Source organism: Mauremys reevesii, linkage group 4 (genome assembly GCF_016161935.1).
Source record: "Mauremys reevesii isolate NIE-2019 linkage group 4, ASM1616193v1, whole genome shotgun sequence".
In the NCBI taxonomy this organism is placed as follows: Eukaryota; Metazoa; Chordata; order Testudines; family Geoemydidae; genus Mauremys; species Mauremys reevesii.
This window is the reverse complement of record NC_052626.1, coordinates 82,817,202-82,834,501: the sequence shown is the minus strand read 5'-3', so window position 1 is coordinate 82,834,501 and position 17,300 is coordinate 82,817,202. Positions and strand designations below refer to the sequence as shown.

The following is a 17,300-nucleotide window of genomic DNA, read 5'->3' as shown; positions in this document are numbered from 1 at the left end:
ATCCCAGCACATCAATCAGGAATATAGGTTAATGCTCTCTAGAGTTCCCGTCTGCTAAATCCAGAACTTACAGCAACATTTGTGGAGGTACAAATTACCTTTCCTCTTTTTGGTCCATAGGGCCACCAATGGCAGGAATTAGCCCTGCAGAGAGACAATGAATAAACAAGATGAGAATGGTGGAGATAAATTCTAAACAATTTCTTTTATTGAAAATATGTAACAAGAGTTAAACTTCAAGAAACTGAATTCAAGGCCACATAAACGAGAATCAGGCCCCAGGTAAAAATTACATAAAGAAAATAGGTTAAGGAATTTGAGGTTTTGTACTAATACTGAAATAACTTTTCCTTTAATTGTACTTGTATCCTGGTTGATCTATGCAGTTGCTTGATCCTGTTTACAGTTACTACCATCCTCTGTGTGCACTGTGTATTGTGTATTTGTGAGTGTGTGTACTATGTATGTATACTGGGAGAAAAAGGTGCATTAAACTACTTTTCCACTATGCTCTCCCCTCTCCCTCCCCTCTCCAGTTCTGGATCTAGCTAGGGACCAAGCTAACCCTCAGTGAAAATCATGGTACCTACTTCCCCTCCCTTTTCCCCCACTGACTAAGGCTGCTGTATTTTGCACCGTCTGGCCCCTTAGGGACCATTATGTCAGTGAAAATTGTTGAAGCACCACATGCAATAGCCCCTATCACACACCCCACTTCTCCAGCATGGCTCCTATGCTGGAAAGGAAGGGTGTAGTGCAGAGCCCACTATGCTGTATCCGTATCACTTGGAGATTCTCCTAGGCCAGGGACAAATGTGGCTGCTTTGCTATGCAAAGAAGCTGGAAACTGGTCCAGCAATCTGGCTCTGTATGTGTATGTATTCATTCTTGGACAGTATGCTTTTCAGGTCTGGGGCATTGTCCTCCAATAGGTTTATACAAGAGACAAGATGGGCGACGTAATATATATTTTACTAGACCATTTTCTGTTGGTGGAAGGAACAAGCTTTCGAGCTTCACAGAGATCTTCAGGTCTGGAGAAAGAAACTAGAGTGTCCAAACTAAATAGCAGGTGGGGCAGATTGTTGCACATCACACATGTTGTAGGAGACCACTTAAAATGAAGAAGGCAATTAACACCTCTTCAGTCAGGACAGTGGAAGATTAGTGGGCAACAGGGTGTTGTAAAAAATGGGCCATAAAACCAGATTCTCTGTTAAGTCCATGGTTTTCAGTGTCCAGCAGAGTTATGAATTTAAGTTCCCAGGCCTGTCTTTTGAAGGGGCTGTGCAGATTTCCTTTAGGGATGTGGACTGAGAGGTCAGATATGGAGTGATTACTTTGTGAAAAGTGTTTGCCTATGGGTGATATGGTGTTTTTGTCTTATAATTTTTCTGAGAGTTCATTTGAGAGCTTAGTAATTTATCTGGCTTCACCCACATAGTCGTCGTCGGAGCATCTGATGCACTGGATGAGGTATGCCACATGTTGTGACAGGCACGTGTAGGACTCATAAATCTCGAAAGATGTGTTGGGTGGGTATTGATCATCATAACAGTGGACATATGTCTACAGGTTTTGCATCTGTTATTCTGGCAGAATCTGGTGCCACTTTGAGTTGGTGTGTCCTGGTCAGTGGAGAGCTTGCTTCTGATGCTGATGTTGGAGGGGCAGGGTGACGGAGTTAAAGGCCAGAAGTTAATATTTTGCTTACCTAGAGCAATAGCCTATCCAGTGTCATCACACCTGTTCTACTCTTACCACTGTTGTTCCATCACATAATAGAATATCTCCAGTGCACAGCCAGTCCTAATTAAAAAAAAAAAATAACAACAGCCAAGGGTTCCAAAAATCCAAAAGGTTAAGAAAACAGCATGTGAGTAAATTCAAGGGCAAAACCAGGAAACTTTCTACATGAGGATTGAAACAGTTCCTTCCATAACTCAATATTGTACCATATTTGGTTTTAATCTATAGGCCATCATTTATTACTGTTGCCCTGCACTCTAGTCAAATATTGCTATCAATAAAAGTACTGTGGCCAGCTGAAATGAATTTATTTTCCATTTTCAAACAACAAATTTATTCTCAGTGTATAATAATTTTAAAGGCAATCATTTTGATATGATTTTTGAAGAACACAAAGACTGAATGGTAATGTTTTCATTTCAGAAATAGAAGCACATTCATGAAAACAAAAACCTTTTAGCTGGCAAGCAATGCATGATGCTTTTGAAAACAAGTTGAACATGTTGGTGTGGAACAGAAATTATAAAGACTAAAACAGGAAAGTTTGCAGATAGATTGTAGTTGCAATATGTTGTTGAAACTCTTTTTGGAATTACAGATATGCTGAAGCAAGGTATCCAAAATAAAAAAGAAAATGGCTTTTCTCTAAATATTTTGATAAAAACACAAACTTTCTATTATATGGAATATTATTTTCCATCATGTTTCTAGGCTTGGAGAACAAAATATTAAGGTTTAATTCCATTTTATTCCACTGTTTAGTATTCCCACTGAACTATCTGACAAACATTTACCAGATAAATGAACTAATGCACTTGCTTACTATTTTCTTGCAAAACTATTTTTCAGTAAAGTAAAAATAGAAATAACATATGGTGGAAGCATATAAACTTAATCCCATCTTGGAAGGAGGCAGAAGTGAGGAGAGAGAGAAATAATCCCTCTCTTTAAACTTCTGGGGTAAAACCCTGGCTCCATGAAGTCAATGGGAATTTTGCCATTGTCTTCACTGGGGCTAGGAGTGCATCCTAGAGCAAATCTGCTAATAAGAACACAACACCTTCAGGAATCTCCCTGGGAAATGATGGCAAGAATTAATGTGTGCTCTCCCTTTCCATATATCTTCATTTGTGCTGTGAATGCATTTCCCATTTCTCTTCTTTTCATTTATGTTATCAGAACACATACTGAGTGTGGAATGCTATGGCCTGCTCTATGCCTTATTATGCTGGCCTAAAGGTTCTACACTGAAGATTCACAGTGATGTTAAAATACCTTTGATCATGAAGAAACCATTAATAATTTTATAAATGACTCCCTCCTCTCTGCAAGAGAACAATATGTTCTCTGTGTGCTGTAAACATATTTATTTGTAGTCCTTTGTATCATTGATTTAAAGGTTAAAAAAGCTATTTTTCTGAAAAGCAGGAAAAAGTACACTAACCATAAACCTGTTTGCTGGCTGCTTAGATGTATGGTAGTTTTACATATTTTCTATTCACAATATAAAAATAGGTTTTATGGGCTCAGTCCTGCAAACACAATTCTCTTTGCAATTTGGAAATGAACAGGAGATTTGTCTGCACAAGAAATGCAGAATCTCACCCTGTTTTGGGAACACTATTGCATGAAGTCATTTGTAGCTAAGCTTTGATTGATAATAAGAATGATATGGTAACCATAATGGTTTCTGGTGATCTGTAGATAACACTGAATAGGTGATGATATTCTCTTTTTTGTGTTCTCTCTGGTTGTCAGGTCATAGTACATCTGAAAACTAGCCTATATCTGCTGGAGTTTCTTAGTTGCAGGTCTTTTTTCTGTATGGTGTTCTATAGAAGATAACCAATTTATCCTGAAATTAGTAAACTACATGGCAAAGTCAAAGTTCAACCATGCTATAATGTTTTATTTTTCTTTGAAGCATCTAATACTGGCTGCATAAGATGCAAGACCACATTAGAACAGTGGTATGGCAAGTCCTGTCTGATGTCCTTTGGAACTACGCTATCAGGAAGCAGGGAGATACGGGTGATTCTGAGAACAGGACAGGCCTAGAAGCATTGTGTATCTGTGCTCATGTACAGTCCCCTGTCACCTCCAAAACTCATGAGATTCTCCAGGTTTGAGGATAGAAGCCACAGCTCATTCCAAGGAATACAATTCGTAGCTGGCCATTGGAACTAGGGTGACAGCAAGTGTGGAAAAATAGGGACAGGGGGTGGGTGGTAATAGGAGCCTATATAAGAAAAAGACCCCAAAATTGGGACTGTCCCTATAAAAATCAGGACATCTGGTCACCCTAATTGGAAAATCAAGAAGAAACTCCATGAAGAGAACCTCCAGGAGACTTCCTCTCTTATCCCTTTTTGCAGTGTATAGGAATGGGGTAGTATGTCTTCAGATAGCTTGTGAGCCCTCTTAGGAGACTCCCCGTCTATTATTGCTGAAACCACCAGAACTTTGACAGAACAGCAGTGTATATGCATAGCTAGGCCTTGTGTGTTTGAATATAGGTAGTAAACATGGTTATTTGGAATCCGACTGCCTGTATGGTGTCTTCATATTCTTAGTGTTGTGCAGAAAGCAAAGACAAAACAGTTGTTTGAAAGGGATAGTACCCAATTCCTATACACTGTACCTTCAGATGGACTTTACTGCAAGAGAGGGTGATCTGGCCCTCTGTGAGTCTTTATTCATTTCCCTGGCTGTAGTAACACGTGTACTTCCCTGACAAGGAGCATGTTGGAAAGTACCAGTATTTAACTTCAACCAGACTTTAAGGCAACGCCCTGTTTACCAATTTCTGGAATCATTTCAATCCATTCTAAATCTGTGAGATAACATGATGTAACTAATTGCCATAGGTGTGTTTATTTCATCTACAAAACAGCAGCTTAATACAATAGACCTTTGTTAAGGAGGAGACTCTATTTATGGTGCATGCTGTAGACTGCACAGTCATAGTTGGCATCCCTTGTGAGGGCCAAAATATAAAGATTTTATGGGCTGCTTCAAACAGTAATTCATTATTTTAGACTAAACATTATATTAATAAGGCTTTGCACTTCTAGTATGCCTTTCAGCTGAGGATCTCAAAGTTCTATATAAATACATTGGTCCAAATTCTGTCTCTGGCCAGCACTGAAAGTTGAGAGTATGCTGACAGCTGAATTCTGTGCTCCAAGAATCTTGCTACCAGGATGGGATTCCCCCAGGAATCCTAAACAGGAGCAGGTTGCTTCCTTGGACAGCATATGCCACAGCTCCAGCTTGCGCACTAGCAGGCTATGGGCTGGACCTCTTCCTCAGCTGGAAGGCTGAAGTGCAGGGATCTGTGTGGTATTCAAATCTCTCCTAATACCTCCTTGAGAACAAGCAGAGATTCTGCCCTGTTATTTGGATGGGGAAAAGGCTCCCTATGTAGTCTACCGCCCTTGAACACCATCAGACATTAATTAAATTAAAGGCACATTTCATATCCATCCAAGATGGTTCCCAACCTAATGAGTCTTTCCAACCTTATTTCTATTATTATATCCCTGTCCTTACCTTTTTCAGTGAGAGATAGAAAAGGATCACTTCACCCACCAATGAAATTTAGCAGCTTATTAACATCATACAGTAACACTACCTTACAGTTTAGGACAGGGAATGAAGATGTCTGCATCCAGGTGAAACTGTGATATCTTTAATGACTACAGATACTACCTCTCTCAGCACAGAATTTCTTAACATAGTGCTGAGGCATTGGTTCTGTACAATCTATTGAATCAAGCCCACCCCATTTTGCAATACATGCTATTTATTGGTGTTCTATGTAAATCTCCCATACAAGAACAGATTCAGCTCAACTGCGTGTAGATTGAGAGATCTGACAGTATAACAGTGTAAGGTGAAATGGCAGCATTTAGATATGGAACACTGCTTTAGATCACATTTATATGCTTACAAAACCTTCAGTAACATACAGTAACTCCTCACTTAACGTTGTAGTTATGTGCCTGAAAAATGTGACCTAAGGGCAGGTCTACACTAAGGGCGGGGGTCGAACTAGGGTACGCAAGTTCAGCTATGTGAATAGCGTAGCTGAACTCGAAGTATCCTAGTTCGAACTACTTACCTGTCCAGACGCCGCAGGATCGAAGTCCGCGGCTCCAAGGTCGACTCCGCCACCGCCGTTTGCAGTGGTGGAGTACCGGAGTCGACCGGAGTGCGCGGGGAGTTCGAACTATCGCGTCTAGATTAGACGCGATAGTTTGAACTCTGAGAAGTTGAACTTACCGCGTCAACCCGGCAGGTAAGTGTAGACTAGCCCTAAGTGAAATGATGTTAAGCGAATCCAATTTCCCCATAAGAATTAATGTAAATGAGGGGATTAGCTTCCAGGGATTTTTTTTCTTGCCAGACAAAAGGCCTTATATACATTTTAAACAAACAATTCAATTCAGGTATTAAATGGGCTGGCATCCCCCCATCAGCTCCCTTATGCCCCCCCCCAGCGCTTCCCACCCGCCTGCAGACCCCACGGATCAGTGCCTTCCCCCTGCTCCCCCCACCTCCTGCCCGTGGCAATCAGCTGGCGGGTGGAAGGCACTGCGGAGGGTGGGGGGGCGCGCATAGGAGGGCTGCGAGCCATGGACAAAGCAGGCGGCCAAACGAAGTTATAGGGGAGCATTGCACATCTTTAAACAAGTATGTTCTGTAATGGAGCAGGGACACAACATTGAAACAGCGTTAAGCAAAAGGACATTAAGTGGAGAGTTACTGTATATGCTTCTGTAGAGACCCAAAAGGTGGTAGAGCCCGACATAGTATTAATTTACAATAAAATGTATCGATAAAACAATATGTACTTATACCTCCACCCGGCAAGTACTAATGCATGTGTTTAAGTTTATGCAGTGAGTTGTCCCATTGATCTCAATGTGTAAAGTTAAGTATGTGCATAAATCATTGCAGGATTAGGGCCTTAGGCCATGCCCTATATAATTTACAGTCTGCTTATTGTGTGTCTAGCGGGTAGCACAATACAAGTCATAATGTTTGTATCCCCACTTGTACAAGTTCAGCATTGCAAGCTGTTATGGCTAAGTGCATTTTACATTTTTACTTATTTTGGATTAAAAGGAGAAAGCAGTAGTTCGATATCTGTGATAGCTCAAACATACATATTAAACCAACATATCTTAATATTTCCCTTAATATTCTTCTCCCACAAGCACCTCTGTCCTTTCTCCTGCACTGCTCCTCACACTAGGAGTGACATCCCATCTCCTATGGGCCATGCAAATTAATAATAATTGATATGTAAAAGTTCTGTTTAAAAGGAACTATCAGAATTCATAGGCTACAAAAGCAATTAACTGTCCTTCATAACCAGCTCTACCCTCTTTTCTATTGTTCTCTTTTCTATTGCCCATGGCATGGATCCAACACTTCAAAACACACTCACTGGAGTACTCTTTACTCATTTCAGTAAGCCCATTGAACTCAAATGGCTACTCATGTGAGTTAAGTTTGCAGGATTAAGGCCTTTCAACTGTAATCACTTTGCAGGGGTTACGGTGATTCTGCTCTCAGTAGCAGTGATGTAAATACAGAATTATTTCACTGGAATTATCCCACATGTATATCAGTATAACGGGAGCAGAATTTGGCTCATTGTTTCTTTTATTTGGCTATAAATTACCATAAACAACTATGGGGTATGTAGATAATAAGAATTGTGCAAATTATTCAATTAGTCATACAAATAAATAGCTTCCCTCACAAGAACCTATTAATACTGTGTGTAGAATAAAGTAGTGGCCTTCTCAGTAAAGGTTTTAATGAATCATGGAGACTGAAATCTTCTCACCATAGGTCAGAAATGAGTCACATTGGTGGGATGGGGTGGCGGAGTGTTCCTTGACATTATCCCTGCTGTACTTGTCCTGGCGACAAGGAAAGGATTTCAGTTTCCAGATCTGTTGTTCCTGGATTTTTGCGGGTTTTTTTATAAGCACTAAAATGTATAAAGAAAACAAAGAGGAGGTGGTAAGTGGATCAGCTTTGTGGGAAAGATTGTTCTCAGCTTAGTTTAAGCCTGATGGAACAGCCTGTGCCTTTGAATGTTGCAGGTAGACAGAAAATCAAGGGAAAACAGAGGGTGCTGAGGGAGAATCCTGCTCTAGGTAGTAATGTATCTTCCACAAAGCCATGCTGTGGGAAGTCAGATTTTCAGAAAATTCTGCTTTGAAACAGCAATTTTTCTTTATTTGTAGCAGGCAGAAGTATAGCACAATATAAGCCAAATGTACTGACTTTTCCCCTCTCTAGATTCTACAAGTGGCAAACAAATATATTTGTTACAGACTACCACCAGCTTTCTTAACATGGTTTTTGTACACACTTAGCATGATGGGGCCATGACCAGGTTTGGAGACTCTGAACACTACTGTAATGCAATAAATAATAATAAACATGGTGCCATAATTTTAAGGATTCTAGTAACAAATTTGCAATACCAAAGCCCCTTTTGGGAAGGACCTATAATATGATTTTTAAACAATTATTTCACACAGTTAAAAATGCTGTTTATTTTTACTGCTAATCGCTGAATGATTTTTAAATTCTCCAGCATTACCACTGTAGAAATTAGACCCATATTTCTTACATGGCAATGAAACTAATTTTTTGTTTGACATGAGAGACTCTAATCCTTATATTCATGCAAAGGTTGGCAGAACAATGTGCTCTTCTCTGTTGGATTTCAGTGTGTGTTGGGAACAACTGAGGTTTCAAACTTAGATGCATTTATTCCAGCCATTTTCTTAAACATAGTCCTTAAATAGAAAACAAATGAAGATGAGATAAGAAAAAAACATCAGTTAAATTATCTCTGAGAAACATTTCATTCAGCTATCTGCAATAATTTGTTTACATATAGTCAGGGTGATTTCATGGTATTCTTTTAGCTGTGAAAATACTGTACTTGAGAGCTGTATGTTACACTCAGCCTGCCTGCTGATCGTCCATTGATTCTAATTAAAATTTCTTTTGTGGTTTAGAGCATTAAATGGCCATAAGTACTTATTACTAAAAATATTTAAACAAATTGTTTTGGTATGCAACCAGGGGGCCCAATACTGCAGCTCTTATTCATGCCTGAAGTCCTGTTCCCGTGGGTACTCCCACTGAAGTCAAAGGGAGGGAGTATTACTCAAGTGAGTTAGAGTTGCAGGATCAAGTCCCAAATTTGCATAAAAGAAAATAATCCATTTATAGTTATGAGAGGACAGTTTGGGTGAGAATCTTAACAATCATGTTTCTAAAGTCTGAGCAAAGTGTGGGAGGGATAGCTCAGTGGTTTGAGCATTGGCCTGCTAAACCTAGAGTTGTGAGTTCAATCTTTGAGGGGGCCACTTAGGAATCCAGGGCAAAATAAGTACTTGGTCCTGCTAGTGAAGGCAGGGGGCTGGACTTGATGACCTTTCAGGGTCCCTTCCAGTTCTAGGAGTTGGTATATCTCCATTTGAAAAATGTTTTAAACTGAGAGGGAATTCATTGGGGAAAATACTCCTGCACGTGCCATTCCCTTCCCCCACTGTCCCACTTAAATTTTACAATAGTTTTTTTTTTCAGGGTGACTGTCTCTTCTGGTCTTCTTATTCATAATATTCCTCCCTCAGGCTTCTCTATCTTTGGTTCACCAGTGTTTGACCAGTGCTTGATTGTTGTTTTTTAACTTTTTGTTTTCATCGCAACTGATGTCTTCTGGGGTTTTAAGTTTAATGAGTACCTCTTTTCTCCTGAGGATTATCTGTCTGACAAAACTGGCTATTACATGCATGGCCTTCTTCCCAAAAAAATGCACTCACACATCTACCTCTAGGCAGCGTTTGGATGACTTGTTGCATACACATTAGGGAAGTAACCAGGGAATTCCATTCCCCTTTTTCTAAGAATGAAGGGGGAAATCAAAAGATTGAGTTGACCCTGTATATGTAATACACCATTCTACCACAAAAATGCAGCCTCCAACTGTAGGTAGTGCCCTGAGGAATAACTGATTGGTGAACCTGAAAAGATTCATAAGATCATAGCAACTGAAAGCTTTTGTCAGATTCAGAAGCAGAATTACTGGAAGAAAATAAGAAAAACTGTTGTAACACTGTATTTCTAACTGGAATTATTCAGTTGTGATTTGGACTACCTTCTCCTTGTACCCTGGGGCAGCCTGCCTGGACTCTGAGTCCAAAGCTCACCTCTGAGCAGAAAGCTGGGAATTGGCCAAGAAATAACGTATTGGCCCTTTCACTCTCTGGCCCGTGGCGCTTTGGCTATATCGGTGCTGGGTGTGGTCATAATTTGCTGCTGTTATAGACCATCTGCAAATTAACACTCACTTCCTTCACCTCCAGAACACACCCTCAGAAGTGGAATCATGTCTCAGAAGTCTGGGTTGTAGTGTCCCAGGGCTACTCCTGGAATGATGCAATTTATGCCCCAACCCTTTCAGGGCTGTGCCTAAAGACTATATCTAAGCCTTGAAGTACTGGCAATTTCTAAACTTAAAGGTGTTCAGATAAGTGCAAAGATTTTAGAACTCAAGCAAAATAAATTATTTAAACTCTTCCTAATCTAAGAAGCTTTGAGTTCAGTTTGATTTGAATTTTGAGCAGAGATTTGCTTATATTGTTTGTACCATTTCAACATTCTTTCCTGGAAAAACAAACAAACAAAACCTACTTCATAAGAAACAAAACAACACGTTCCTCCACAAAAAGGCCACATTGCTTTTGCCATCTTCTGAACATTTTCAGCTGAGAACCAGTGGAAATCCTGCCACATCATTTCTTTTGGGGAAAGGATGTCTCAGGATCCAGAGGAAAACTCCCTAGAGTGCAGGGACTTCATGGAGAGTGTACCTCAGTCTCTTTATCTTAGTCCCTCCTCCCTAAGCATAGCTCGCCTCAAAATGTTGAAGACGTTCTTTGGATGCACCTATCCCTCCATCTGAACTGGATGCTCAGTTAACATTCAAACCACCAGCACTAAGCCCTAAGGGATTTTCAGGTAAGATTTCCATGTTGCTGCTAGGGAATGATATTGTACACTCTGAGCTCCTTTTCAGCTGGCTTTCCTTCCCCTTCCAAATGACTGATCCTCCCAAATATTCATGGGATTACAACCACACTGTATTCAGAGGGAGGGGCATAAACCTGTATTGGAAAAGGGGAGAATGCTGCAGCTTTGGCTCCAGTCCCATCATCCTTCCCCAATCTTGCATTCTGTGCCCATTGACCATATTTGGCCTATATTTGGGTTACTTTCATCTCCTTAATGCCTAAATGTGGAGGGAGAGAGAGAGATGGTCCATGAGAGATGCAACAAGAGTCCATATTAGTATTTCATCATCTCTGTCCTACTCTCCCAATTTATACTGCTCGCCACAAAAAAAAACTGCTGCTGAGAAACAGCAATTATTATGACCAGTTACTCTGTGGATCAAAAATCTTGAATGTGATTTCTCCCTAAAGAGACACAAATAAAAATCAAGAACCTACCTATCTTCACGAATTGTCAGGGATATAGAGATGTGGACATTAATGAATAATGGAATTGCCTGGCAATGCCACAGGTCAATAAAATATAAGACATTTATGCCTAATGTTGACTGATCACGGGTGTGCCCAGTTCATTGAAACTATTGTTTAAATGTTGTTTAGCCAGGTGCATACAACGCCATCATAATTCATATATGGTCAAGGCTGGTGAGACAGAGTACAGTATTTTATTATATACTACATACCTGTAGGTTTAATGAGATGCAAGGGCAAGGATAGAGAAGAAATAACTTATTGGCCCTCTCGGTTGGCCATTGAGAGAGCAGTAGTTATATCAACACTTATATGCATCTCATGTAATGTGTCTGATTGGCTAACAGAAAGGGTTGTGATAGTCATACTCCCGGGACATCAAGAATGACCTTAGGGTAAAGAGACAGTGAAGTTGGTAATTTCCATAAAAGACATCATCCTAAGAAAAAACACTAGGTTATGCCCTTGACTCTACAGAGTGAGTGTGTGCTAACATGCTATTTTTGCTATGAATACTAATATTTCTATAAATACCACTGGAAATGTTTTCCAAATCAGAGAAAACATGAATTGTGTTTAATATGTTTAAAATAAAATATCAGAGGGGTAGCCGTGTTAGTCTGGATCTGTAAAAGCAGCAAAGAATCCTGAGGCACCTTATAGACTAACAGACGTTTTGCAGCATGAGCTTTCGTAGGTGAATACCCACTTCGTCGGATGCAAGTAGTGGAAATTTCCAGGGGCAGTATATATATGCAAGCAGGGGCGGCTCTAGGGCACCATCAGCTCAGGATTAAACAAAGGCTATGAATGGCTTGCCAACTACAGAACCAGTTTCTCCTCCCTTGGTTTTCACACCTCAACTGCTAGAACAGGGCCTCATCCTCCCTGATTGAACTAACCTCGTTATCTCTAGCTTGCTTCTTGCTTGCATATATATACCTGCCCATGGAAATTTCCACTACTTGCATCCGACGACGTGGGTATTCACCCACGAAAGCTCATGCTGCAAAACGTCTGTTAGTCTATAAGGTGCCACAGGATTCTTTGCTGCTTAAAATAAAATAGGAATTGAAATCCATATAGTTTACATAAACGAAAGTCTCGATTTGGAAAAGTGGCTTCAACAATTGTTTAAATGCTGCTAAAGTACAAAGGGAAGGTATAATGTATGGCCACAAGCCATTCAAACTAAAATTCAGTTATGCTTACTATTCTGAACAGTATCCCAAAAATAAATGCAATGGTTTGCACCAGAGTGCTTTTACCTTTTAAGCCAGATAGCAAATTTGAATTCACTAATTACATGCAGGTTGGGATTTTAGCTAAATGGCTTGGATTGACCTATCCAATATTAAATTATATTATGGCATTCTGATGTAGAAAATGACTGGAAACTTGTTCTAACTAGGATCATATCAATAAAGTACTCACATTTCACGTACTTTCTCGTAGTCATAATAAAACAAAATGTTTGGTTCCTTACCTACTACGTTTACGTTTGTTCTTTCATATATTGCCAGGCTACTGGTGTGCAAACACAGATGTAAATATATACTGGCAGATGGGTGATTGTTTGAATTCACACAATAGCACTGAGTCATCTAGACAGAGTTCCAGTCTGATCTTGCATGTATCCCATTTTAGACTCAATGATTTATGTTAAAAAATGCAACCTCACAACAAACAGGGCTCAATTAACTACTTCCAATTTTCTCTTTATTTAAGCCTTTATCTATACTTATGTTTTGCTGCACCACTGTATTTTAATCTGTTTTAGAATTCTTGGATAACTCCTAGACAAACACCCCTCAGTTCACAAACACACATTTTACAAGTGCTGAAGGTATATACAGATTCTTTAGCTTAGGAAAGCAGTAATGATCCGCTCCCATGTTCCTGGTAACCTCAAAAGTCCCAATGAAGTCACTGGGATTTTATCAGGCACAAAAAAATTCAGAGTAGTGTTCAATATATGCTATAGAACCATTTGAATACTACATAGCTAGAGAATGAATGACTCAGCCCTTAGGATTCTGCAACTTAGCACAGGGATATCACCTTTATATATGTAGGGAGCGCATGTGTAAATATATATATTTTTTCCTATATATGTGTGAACATATGAATGATAAAAATAGTTAATGTTCCATAATATAAAGTTGCATTGAGCTTTCCAGTGATTTCTTGATTTGTCCACAGCTCTACATTCCTCAAAAGAAAATCCTTTTGTTGTTTGAACTTCTTGTTCATTAATGATTTGCTAAGGTTTGGGATCTATGCCCATATGCTAAAGAAGAGTGGCACCTCCATTCTAAAGCAGTGTGCAAGCTGGTCATCGAGGTTCTCATGAATTGCTTAAGTTACAAAGAAATGTTATAGTTGTGCCAAGAAACTGAAGAGGTGTGGGAAAAGCACCACGGTTTTAAAGTAGCATGGAGCTGTGCACCAGTATTCTGAAGAAGGTGTCAGAAACACACACCATTCTAAAGGAGTGTGGGTGCTGAGCATCCAGGTTCCCAAGAAGCACAACAGTTGTGCCAAGGTTCTGAAGAAGTGTGGGAAATGTACATAGTTTTAAAGTGGCATGAGAGCTGGGTTCAAGATTTCAAAGAAGTATGGGAACTGAATGGGAATTCTAAAGAATCATAGTATCCGGATCCCATAGTTCCAAAGAAGGATAGCTGCCCCAAATCTCTGACAAGCACAAGAACTATGCCAAGGTGACATACACGTCTCCTCTCACATCCTGGGTCAATGCCTTCACTACAGTGGAACAGCTAACTCCTACATGTCCTTCTGTGGAACTCATCTAGCCTGCAAGGGAATCTGGAAGGTATTATAATATCCACCTTCTAGCCCTGTCTAGCCTAAGTGAGTTTTGAAGCCACTAGATTAATTGAGCCTGGAGCAAGAACTCTCCTCTGCGCCAATCCTCAAAACACCAGGATAATCATATCACCCAATGAATCTGAACTAATGTAATAATTACAAATAAGATTCTAAGCCTTGCAAGGATACCTCAAAGTCCTTAGTAAAACACACTGGATGTAAGTCTCCAGAGACTTAATGAAGTATGCAGACTTCTTAAAGTCCATAGCAAAGCAACCAGAAATTTTTTTTTAAAAAGTCTACAGGTGTCAATCTGAAGAAATTCTAGTGCCATTCTAGCGTGTAAAACACCATAAATCTAGGATATAATGTAATTTATATCCTGTAATTAGTCAAAAATTTATGTAGATACATTGAGGTACCAGAATTTTTTTCTTGATAACTTTATCAAAACACTAAAGAAATCTCTAACGACTATAATGACTACCAACTTTAAGCTAGAGTTACATTTTTTGAAGTATCAATAACCTTATAGGGGAAAAATACACACAAGAACATTGTCATTTTAACAACCAAACATTAGAAAGGCAGGAACTCTAAATTCAGTTCAGAATTTGATAGTATAAAAACACTCAGTTAAGGTACTCCCGACAACCTTATCTCACTTTTACTAGCATCTTGGGCGGCGGGGAGGATTAGAGCAAGGGTAATTTTTTTTTAATGATTGATTTTATGTTATTAAATTTAATATTTGACTTTTTTTGTTACTTTTAAGTTACTGTGTCTCTGGGGGGAGGTGTTAGGTTTTTTGTTAACCTTTACTCCATCTTAAAGTACTGGGGTGGGGGTGGGGGTGTACAGGCATAAAGCTTCTAATGAGTTCCTAGAAGTAGAATTACAGGTAAATATTGATATTTTAACACTGAGTAGCTTTTATCACAACACAAAAGATGCTTTGACTGATACATACTTTGGGTTTTATGCAGGTTCAATGGGAGTAGATCACATTGGGTTTTGAGGTTTTGTAAAATCTATTGCAGAATATATTTCCATGTTGATATTTATCACAGGCTATAATGTTCTGTGATGACCTTTATCACAGTATGTGTTTCTGTAATGCCAACTGCGACAATAAGTATATGTTCAAACTGGTTAAAAGGATATATAGAGTTTTTTAGCCAACCTTTAATTCCACAGTGGAATTCACCTCTACAGACTATTATTGTGGTAAATAATTCCTTATAGCTCAGCTAAAACTGAAATAGTAAATTTGAATTTGGCTGAAGGTTGGCAATTTCAGATTAAGCTAAGAATTCGTGAACTCAAAAAACCCAAATAACTTCTTTGCCTGTATAACTTGTATTAAAGATATACAAGGGTATTTTATCAGCCCAGTTAAGTACCAGACTGCCTTTTTTCAGCCCGAGTTTGCACGCACAGAATGAATTGCTGGTGCAAGAACTTGTCATTAACTACCTGACTTGCCCCCTTCTGAAAATTTACCTCGCGGTTGAAGTATGGGTTGAATAAATTCAGAGAAGAGAAAAACAAAATTTGTAAAATGTTGCAGAATTTTATTTGCAGTGAAATGTGCCCTGATTCACCCCTATAGTTCATAGTATTGCCAACCCCAAATGTTCAAAAATCATGAGGCAGGCTCACCAATAATCATGAGATTATGTAAAAATAATAGATTTGGTGTTCTTTTTATTTGCCTTCTGCTTTTTGAACCTCTAGGCTGCACTGGGGTCACATTTTTGAAGCTTTCTCCACTGCCACAAGGGCTAGAAACTTACTTTTTCTTTAAGAACGAAGGCTGAAATCATCACATATCCACTTGACTCCAGGAGCTGGGCTTTAAGGAAAACAATAATTATCATGAGACTCATGACAAAATCGTGAGAATTGGCAACACTGCTTACACATCTGTTTAAAGGCTAGTTACTTTCCAGAAGGCTCTTAAACACAACACTATAGTGATTGAGATGCAGTTCTCACAGGAGAATATTTAAAACCAAACACCAAGAAAATTCCACATTTTAAAGTTGAGAAAAAAATTGAGACTTCTGAAGTATATCAGGACCACTGCAGGCAGGAAAGGAAAACAAACACGCACAGGAGCTCTGGGCAGCTCTTCCTCTTGAAAATAGTTGGAGGGTCAAATCTTCCAGTCCTTAAACAGATAAAACTCCTACTGTCATCAGTGCCTCCAGTCATAGATATTAACATGTGCTCAGTAACTATACACTTAAATATCTGAGCCATCTTATCCAGGGCTACACATTTTATACACATTGGCTCAGGGACTATGTTTTCTGACATATTCAGAACAGTGCTGAGCACATAGATGGTGCCTAGTGAATAATACAAATCCTAACAATAATTGTTGATTTTACGGACTGTATGGATGCAATTTCTGTTCTTTGCTCTGGAATTGACCTGAATATAGCTGAAACCCTAAGAAATTGAGACATAAACACATTTGATACTTATACAATACTTTCCCACTCCTGCCTTTACTCAAACTCAAAAAAAAAAATTACAAAACAAAATAGTGTTGAGTTAAAATGTAAAATTTCACAGCAGCTATTACTCTGCAACACAGCATATGGCAGGACCTGCCACTCCTTGGGGGTTTAGTGATCTCCTCTCCTCTGACTCTCGTACTCTCTCTTTCGTCGTCCTTCCTGACCTCTATGTTACTTTTCATGGTGTCAGCCATGACATCCTTCCCAACCGCCTTGGGACTGTTTGGTGGAGTCTCAGAGAACTGCCCTTCTTGGTTTTGCTCCCATCTGTCAGAGTCCTTTTTTTCAGCAGAGAGAGAGGCTGCTTCAGTGGATAGGGAGCTAGCCCTGAGAAACCTGGGTTCTACTCCCACCATGAACTTCCTTTATGACCTCAGGCCAGTGCCTTAGGGACAGAGTTTCAAGGTTTTTAGGCACCCAAAGATGCAGTTAGGCATCTAGTGGGGTTTACAAAGCACCTAACCTTCTAGGCACTTTTGAAAGTCTCACTAGATGCCTAAATACCTTTGAAAATCTGGCCTCTAGTTTCTCTGTGCCCAGTGCCTCATCTGTACAATGGGGATAACAACACTGCTCTACCTCACAGAGGGGCTGTGAAGATAAATAG

The 17,300-nt window shown here is 39.5% G+C and overlaps 1 protein-coding gene and 1 long non-coding RNA gene across 10 annotated transcripts in view; one reads left to right on the top strand and one right to left on the bottom strand.

Annotated features, from left to right (window-relative positions):
- The window catches only part of ANO1 (anoctamin 1), a 121,218-nt gene that overhangs the window by 30,450 nt on the left and 73,468 nt on the right, over positions 1-17,300 (top strand). The window lies entirely within an intron of this gene.
- Positions 8,332-17,026, bottom strand: LOC120404635. Its single transcript, XR_005598084.1, has 3 exons — positions 16,759-17,026; positions 15,962-16,020; positions 8,332-8,576 (listed from the first exon to the last, which is right to left on the bottom strand). It is a non-coding gene; the product is annotated as an uncharacterized LOC120404635 (long non-coding RNA).